This window comes from Helianthus annuus, chromosome 3 (assembly GCF_002127325.2).
Source record: "Helianthus annuus cultivar XRQ/B chromosome 3, HanXRQr2.0-SUNRISE, whole genome shotgun sequence".
Classification (NCBI taxonomy): domain Eukaryota; kingdom Viridiplantae; phylum Streptophyta; class Magnoliopsida; order Asterales; family Asteraceae; genus Helianthus; species Helianthus annuus.
The window spans coordinates 101,786,574-101,794,626 of NC_035435.2; the positions used below are offsets into that span (position 1 = coordinate 101,786,574).

General features: G+C 33.9%; 1 long non-coding RNA gene across 1 annotated transcript; it reads left to right on the plus strand.

Moving 5' to 3' along the window:
* Nucleotides 1–1,808: 1,808 nt before the first annotated feature.
* Nucleotides 1,809–2,271, plus strand: LOC110927885. Its single transcript, XR_002585977.2, has 3 exons — nt 1,809–1,878; nt 2,041–2,082; nt 2,196–2,271. It is a non-coding gene; the product is annotated as an uncharacterized LOC110927885 (long non-coding RNA).
* The last annotated feature ends 5,782 nt before the right edge of the window (nt 2,272–8,053 follow it).

An 8,053-nucleotide genomic window follows, 5' to 3' on the forward strand; every position in this document is an offset into this window, starting at 1 on the left:
GGAGAGTGCGATAACCTTAACATGAAGTTTACCGTTAAAAAAAATAATTAAGATCGATGCTAATCATGACCGGTTTGTTGAGTCTAGAATCTGTAGGACATGGGTCAAAAGAATAATAAAAATTATATAAATAAATATAAAAATAGTAAAGATACGCTCTTTACATATTTGAGAAATTGTAGTAAACATGTACCATGTATAAATCCTAACGAATCTATACAACCTAATAAAAGCCTTAATTAGGGAACACGTGTCCACCATCTAGAGGCTCTATTCCTCATTTTCCCGCCAAAACTAGCATTCCTTGATTTCCCTATGGTGAACGCATACGCGGGATCCATTTACCATCTTTCGGGTCGAAATACATCGCATATATAAACACACAACCCGGGACTTTTCTTTCCCTGTTCATCCTATTCTCTCATATGGCAACGCCGATTAGGGTTTCTCTTCCTCCCTCTTCTCTGATTCTTATTCTTCTTCCCTCATTCAATCTAGCCTCCATCTTTCTATACACGCTAATCCTTACCCACTCCATTTCTCATATGAAAACCCTAAAATTAATGGTTGAAGGTTTGCTCTTCATTCTATTTTCATATTCCAAGTGGTGCTTCTGACCTAATTCCTTATTCTAATCAAGATTTATTTGTGTCCTCAATGAAGTCGCAAATCGAATGGGTACAACCCTCTCTTTCTCTGCATCCGGTTAATCAATCAATTCTGGTAAGTCTTTACTCTTCAATTAGTTTCAATTTATCAAGTTTAGTAGTGTGCGACCCGAATCTCTTTGGTTTTGTCGATATTAGGTTTTGTATTGTGATTCATTTGATTTGATTATCTTCTATGATCTGTTTTAATTTCAAGTTTCGAATATGAGATTTTGACTTTCTTGACTTTGGAGACTGTTATTTTTTCGGTTAAATATTTTTGCAGACCCGATTCCTTTTATACAAGTTATTGAAGTATAGACTGAAGCATGTTTGATTACTAAGATCCACACTTCCACGATATTTTATATTTAAATTACCACCTAAAGCTTTTGAAACCTAATTTTTGCTCACTGTTTCCTAATTAAATATTTAGATCGTTTTTTACCCAAATTAGTAAAACGGTCCTTCAAACACGTTTATACAAGTCCACTTGGTTGATTTAGTGTATGTTGCTCAAGAGTTATCAGCTGCATTGATTAGTTAGACATTAGTGAATAATATGCTATAATTGTTGTTTAATTAGTGTTTGATAAGGTGATATATAGGTTGATGTTAATTTTAACTTTCAGTCCCTAGAGTTGTCAGCTGTATTCTTTTGTTACACATTTAGTGAATAATGTACTCTAATTGTTTTTTTAATTGTTAATTTTGGCTCTATTAGATGAATCTAACAGTCTTTGCTACACGTAATGTGATGGTTATGTTAATAATAGCTCATGTTTATTGTCACTGAAATTCTTTTGCCAGTTGGAATTTGGAAATTGGAATTTTGTCCTTTTTGATTAATAAGCATAACAAGCTGAATATTGTATGTTTTGTTTTGGTTTGGTTAGCTAGCTAGGACCAGATCAGAGGAAACTCAGCCATCGCGGGTTACATCCGCATTGAGTGGAGTGCCATCAAAATCAAAGAGCATGCTGCCATCGTTACCGCCAAGCAAAGCATCTTTGAGAACCCCAATGGTTATTCCTCCAATTGATCCTCCAAGCAAGAAACAAACAAACAAAAGGTAAAAGAGAAAACAAAAAAGTTGCATCAGTTCAATTCTTCATGATCAATAAATTTATGTGACTGTTTGTATTTGGCATAAATTTCAGGTCCTATGGAACTGGGTGAAAATAACTCGAAAAATGCAGATGGTCAAGAGGCTTCTGCACTTCGTGATGAAGTATGTAATAAGTTTCTCTTTTTAACTTGCTTTCTCTTTCTTGATCAGCACATGTGACCATATCTTGTGTGTTACATATTAGATATGTAAAAGTATGATGTTACTACTGATGAAGTATAATTATATATATTTATGATTTTTATATTTTGCAATTTAATACAGCTTGATATGCTACAAGAAGAGAATGAGAATGCCCTTGAGAAGGTGAGTTTGTAATCTATACATTTACCCTGCTTTCATAGTACTATGTTTCACATAATTGCGATACCCTTGGTTTATATAATCTCTAATAAATAATAATCAATCTACTTGTGCAGCTTAGAATTGCTGAAGAAAGTTGTCAAGATGCAGAGAAAAGGGTTAAGGAGCTTGAGAAGCAGGTCATATTCTTCTTATTTTCTGTTGTATATTGATTTCTAAAATGATTAAAAAAAACCAAAAAATGAAGGAAATCAGTATGAAAAAGGCACATTAATTCCTAACAACCATATTCTACAATTGTTTTCATATGTTCGACATATGTACTTGTGTAGGAATATATTTTGAACTTGATATCATTTAGTAAGATTGCAAGAGTTATGCATCTCATATGCTTCACGCCTTTACTTTATGGGCTTTAAATTCTTCCATAAGTACTCATTTGTATTTTTTTTGTTTGGGTGGCTTCTCTTGGCGAAGGAATTTCGTTGGAAGCAAAATTGTTAAGCGGGTTAATATTTCTCCTACCAAAATGCATGTTATATATATAGAGTAGGAGTTGGGTGGAAAGTCTATTTTTCCTAGAAAGTCTAGGAAGGAATAAGAATTGGACATGTGTCATTGAGGGATTTTAAGTAGAAGGGCTATCATGTAATTTCACATTTTAATTTTATTTTTGGAATGTATCTTCATTAACTAAAATTCCATGATTTTCGGAATTTTTATTATTTTCAAACTCAAATCTGGAAGTCAATGTGTTCATTAACTAAAATTCCATGTCACATTACATCGCATATTCCATTGTTCAGAAGATTACTGCAATTTATCAGCATGTTCTTGGTGCTGTGTTTTAACAGTTTACAGTGCTAAAGCCAATTTTTTTATAGATCCCACAATATAAAGATGGTAAAACACAGGGTATGAATCTGATTGCTGTTAAAACACAACTGTATGAATCTGAATGCTAAAACACAACTGTATGGATCTGATTGCTGTTAAAACACAACGGTATGAATCTGAATGCTAAAACACAAGTGTATGAATCTGCTTGCTGTTAAAACACAACTGTATGAATCTGTTTGCTGTTAAAACACAACTGTATGAATCTGAATGCTAAAACACAACTGTATGAATCTGCTTGCTGTTAAAACACATCTGTATGAATCTGCTTGCTGTTAAAACACATTTGTATAAATCTGGATGCTAAAACACAACTGTATGAATCTGAATGCTAAAACACAACTGTATGAATCTGCTTGCTCTTAAAACACATCTGTATGAATCTGTTTGCTGTTAAAACACAACTGTATGAATATGTTTGCTGTTAAAACACATCTGTATGAATCTGAATGCTAAAACACAACTGTATGAATATGCTTGCTGTTAAAACACATCTGTATGAATCTGAATGCTAAAACACAACTGTATGAATCTGCTTGCTGTTAAAACACATCTGTATGAATCTGCTTGCTGTTAAAACGCAACTGTATGAATCTGCTTGCTGTTAAAACACATCTGTATGAATCTGGATGCTAAACCACAACTGTATGAATCTGCTTGCTGCTAAAACACAACTGTATTAATTTGCTTGCTGTAAAACACATCGTCAAGAAAACAGAGATGATAAGAACAATATTTGAATGGTGATGATGAACTCGGAGATGGTGGAGATGGAGAAGTGTTTTAATTTGATCCGGTGCTCTCCATCGTTTCTAAAGTTATCTTCTTCCATGATTGTAGTTATTTTTGGAAGGGATTGGGGTTTCCAAGATGGGTTTGAAGAGAGAGAGAGGGAAAATCGCTTGAATTTAGGAACTGGGCGGTTATCTAATTGATTTAAAACACGGCCATTGACAAAATTGCCCCTACTCATTTAAAACAATCAATTAATTAAACTCAAATATTACAAGATTGCCATTGATTTAATCTCAACCCTTAAACACACCAATCGGATGGACCAGATCGCTTCCTAGACTTTCTAGGAAAAACACACTTTCCGTGTGAACCCTACTCATATATATATATATATATATATATATATATATATATATATATATATATATATAAAGACAATCTATTCTAATTTTCTTTATTGTTGCCTTGAATTTCCGATGTCTTGCAGGAAGGAAACTGCATTGCGCCAAAGAGAGGTTGCTTAAATTATTAAACGTATCTTATTTTGATACTTTGTTTCTTGACAGGCAAAGGTTCAGCACTTGGTGTTAGTCGGTGCTATGCGAGCTTAGTGTGTATATTGGTTGTTTGTCACAATATATTTGTCCTTTATAAATAATTAATTTTTTGGTTATGTTTCCTATAACAGTGTTATCAAAATTTCACAATAATAATCTTAGTATGAAAAACAAACAAACAAACAAACAATTCAGGAGGCATCATTCATTAAAAAGTTATCGATTACGTATGTTTTGTAGCTGGCGATTGTGTGGAGTTGTAGCTAAAGTCAAAGCTGGTAGATACTTTCAAATTATAGCCACCTTTGTATATAATACGTGTTTTCTAACCTAATATCCACTTGATGATCCTATTTTAAGGATAGATTTGTAAATCGCTCATACCAATAACATTCGCAGAAAAATAAATGAGTTGTATTTGCTTATCTATACCTTTTTCTAATGATATTTTCAGGTTGATGCCACCCATATAACCTCAGGGGGAATGGCAAAAGATTTTGGAACTATGTATTACATGTACCATCATTGATTTGGCTGGTGGTCTATCTGGATAAAACAAGATATTTGCCCTACACAGTCCCAAGGTAAAACAATCCCAAGCATGCCTTGATGCAGTTTGTTTAAATGTTAATTTTAATCTAAAAGTTCACATTTTCTTTCAGTTAATATATTAAATTTAAATCTACGTTTGTTGCCTGATCTTCGGGTAATGCAAGAACTTGCCAAATCAATAGCCTGGGATGGAGAAGGGGCAGCGTGTCTTATAGAGGTCCGCGTAACTAGATCATAATATGTATCACGGATGCTCAAAAGAAGTGTATTCTTTATTGTCTCAATATGGAAACCAAGGCGGTTAAAGCTAATGATCAAGAAAATTGGGTTGAAGGCGAGCAGGATTATTTTTGAGATAAATGTATGGACCTGGGATTGGACCTGGACTACTGTGTTGAAGATGTCGAAGAAAATGACTCTGGCATGGCCCAATACTTCTCTCATCTCACTAAAGGGTATGTAATTTTGAATTAAAATTAAAATTAAATTTAAACTTAGAAATTATGAGAAGTGTGAATTGGGAAGTATTGGCTTTTAACTTATGGAAGTCAAACTTGATATTAGCATATACAATAGGTTCATAATGCTAGGCGTATGCTTCCAATGGATTTACCAAAGGCAGCTTTCAGCATGCTAAATAAGTGTACAAGGGGACCACTATTGGCTTAGTGTGACAGTTACCAGGTTAGCGCTTAACATGTTTTGTATTTTTTTCACCAAATATCATAGGAATTTGACTATTGATGAGCAAGTGACAATTGCCAATATTTATTACATTATCTCATTCGGATATACCCTAAATGACATTTAAATTATATTTTGAATAGGGTGCCATATCTATATGCCATAAGTAACAATATAGAAAGTTAAAAGGATTGGGGGTGGGGTCATGATTTGGGTAATGGAATAGTAATCAAAGTTTAAAGTTATTAATTTTTTGGTTTTTAATTGGTGGGATTTGTGTTTGCATTCTAAAAGTGGATGTTTGATAGACCGGTGAATCTTCACATTCTGGTCCCATTGTGTTTTCATGCATCTTTTTTGTTCATGATTTGAATCGCCTTAGCAATTTCAACTCAGAAATTCGTCATTTGAATTTGCAATCATGTTTTGTTATAGATTGGCGATAACTATTACGGTCGGTCGAGGGTAAGTGAAAACAAGCAGCCGCTTGCGCCCACTGTGAAGAAGCAAACGTCCAGAATGGTCAAGGGGCAGGAAATCTTGGTGAAGGAGCTCTCGATTTGATTAGGGTTTCGTTGAGGCATGTTCTAAATATGAATATTCAATTTTTTTATAATAAAGATTCAAGTTTTGAAATTTTATGATCGTAAAGATTCAAGCTTTGAATTTTTGATTTCATTAATGTTCTGCAGATTTTGTATCGAAGTATTAGGCATTGTTGGATGATTAAGTAAACCTCCATAGCTGTGAAGCAGCAACAACTACCCGTTTTCAGGCAGCCAATCAGGTTCGTTTTCCACATTGCCCTACAACTTATATCTCATATGGACTATGTTTCTCCGTATTTTATGTTCCTCCACCACCTATTCATCAGTTATAATACATGACCACAACCTCCTCAAGCTGGTAGTATAAACTCGGCTCCACCAGTGGCTAGCATAAATACCCACTTCTACAATACAAAACAACCAGTTATACAGGAAACACAGTTAATATTGGAATTCCTGGAGGCTATAGACCGTATGGCTTAAACTCAACTCGCTATAATTGGCCCCTAATATATATATGATTTCCATGATAATAATTTCGAATTTTGTTATGATTTTCCATAGCTTCAAGAACTGGAACATTGTCTCGGGTCAACCAGTCAAATGGATGAACACTTTTGACTTCAACAATGGCATGGGAGATGGGATTCAGGGCATACCATGACTGCATGCCTGCATAAGTTTTTTTTTATCGATTATCACATAGAAGACGATTTTCTCATGTTTTAGAGATGACTGGACTGCGAAAGTGACTACAACTATTGTCGGTTGAAAGGATAAAATGATAATATGCGTTGTCGGAAAGAAGAGGGAGTAATTCTGTTGATGGCAACTGCCATCGTGCATGAGCGTTAGATGAGTACTCATCGGTCAACCTTAACAAGAGACGATGAATGCCTTTTCGGACCGAACTTGCTGCAAAGTGTTTCAAACTTTTTAAAATAATTTCATTATTTTTTTAGTTCATAATACATTATTTTTTTCTGTCTTGTGAAATTCACGGGTATTAACATTATGTGGTTTAGATGAGTTTTCGGAAAATATAAAGTTCTTGATGGAAATACTTGGCTATGAAGCTCCGTAGAGAGAATATTGATGATCAAATAATGTTTGTCAATGCATTACTCATATTATTGATTAATTTTATCTTAGTTTTTACTACAATTTTCAATTTGTTACTAATATATTTTCTTTGATATACGTTATTTACAATAGGTTTAGTGTTATTGGATGGTATGATATGATTCAAATTGAAGATATTTCTTAGGTGATGATTATTTTTTTTAATTGGTCAATAATGAATGGGAGGTTATTGGTTACGAAGATCCAAAAAACAGAAATATTAGATTAGTAAGCTTTCTATTGGATATTTCAAACTACAGAAAGTTAATTTCATCATTTACTTATCTTTTCTGCTAATTTATATTAATAGTACATTGGTTCGTTGTATTTACATCATGAACTTCAGATTTCCATATCATACAATTTCTTTATGATCATTATAAACGTAATTTTTTTGTCAAACTATAAAAAATATCATTTAGTCAAAACCGCGATGTTCGCGGGTATTAGCACTAGTATAACATATAATACAACATATGTAATTAAATTGATTCAAACTATGGTCTTCAACTAGAGCTTTAATTGCGTCTTCTTGTATGGTCCGTCATGTAGGATTCAACGAGGTCTTGAACGACGTCTTCTTGTACATTAATTTCCTAGAAAAAGAACAAACAAATGTTGACGGTTGTGGCCGAGGCACGTGTTCAACATGCTTCCCTTAAAAAAGATTTCGCGCCTCGACTAAAGACGGCGCGTCTGTCTCTCAGGGTACAACAGCGGAAGCAGACTGTACTACCGGAGAAGGCCACACGCCCGAGGTTACGTCAGATAAAATCATAGTGTTAGACCTTTTGGAAACTAAGAACAGAAATGTTGTTGAATCGTGTAGAGAAACTTATCTCTATATGTTCCCAACATATGGGTCATCAAGTGCTTTTT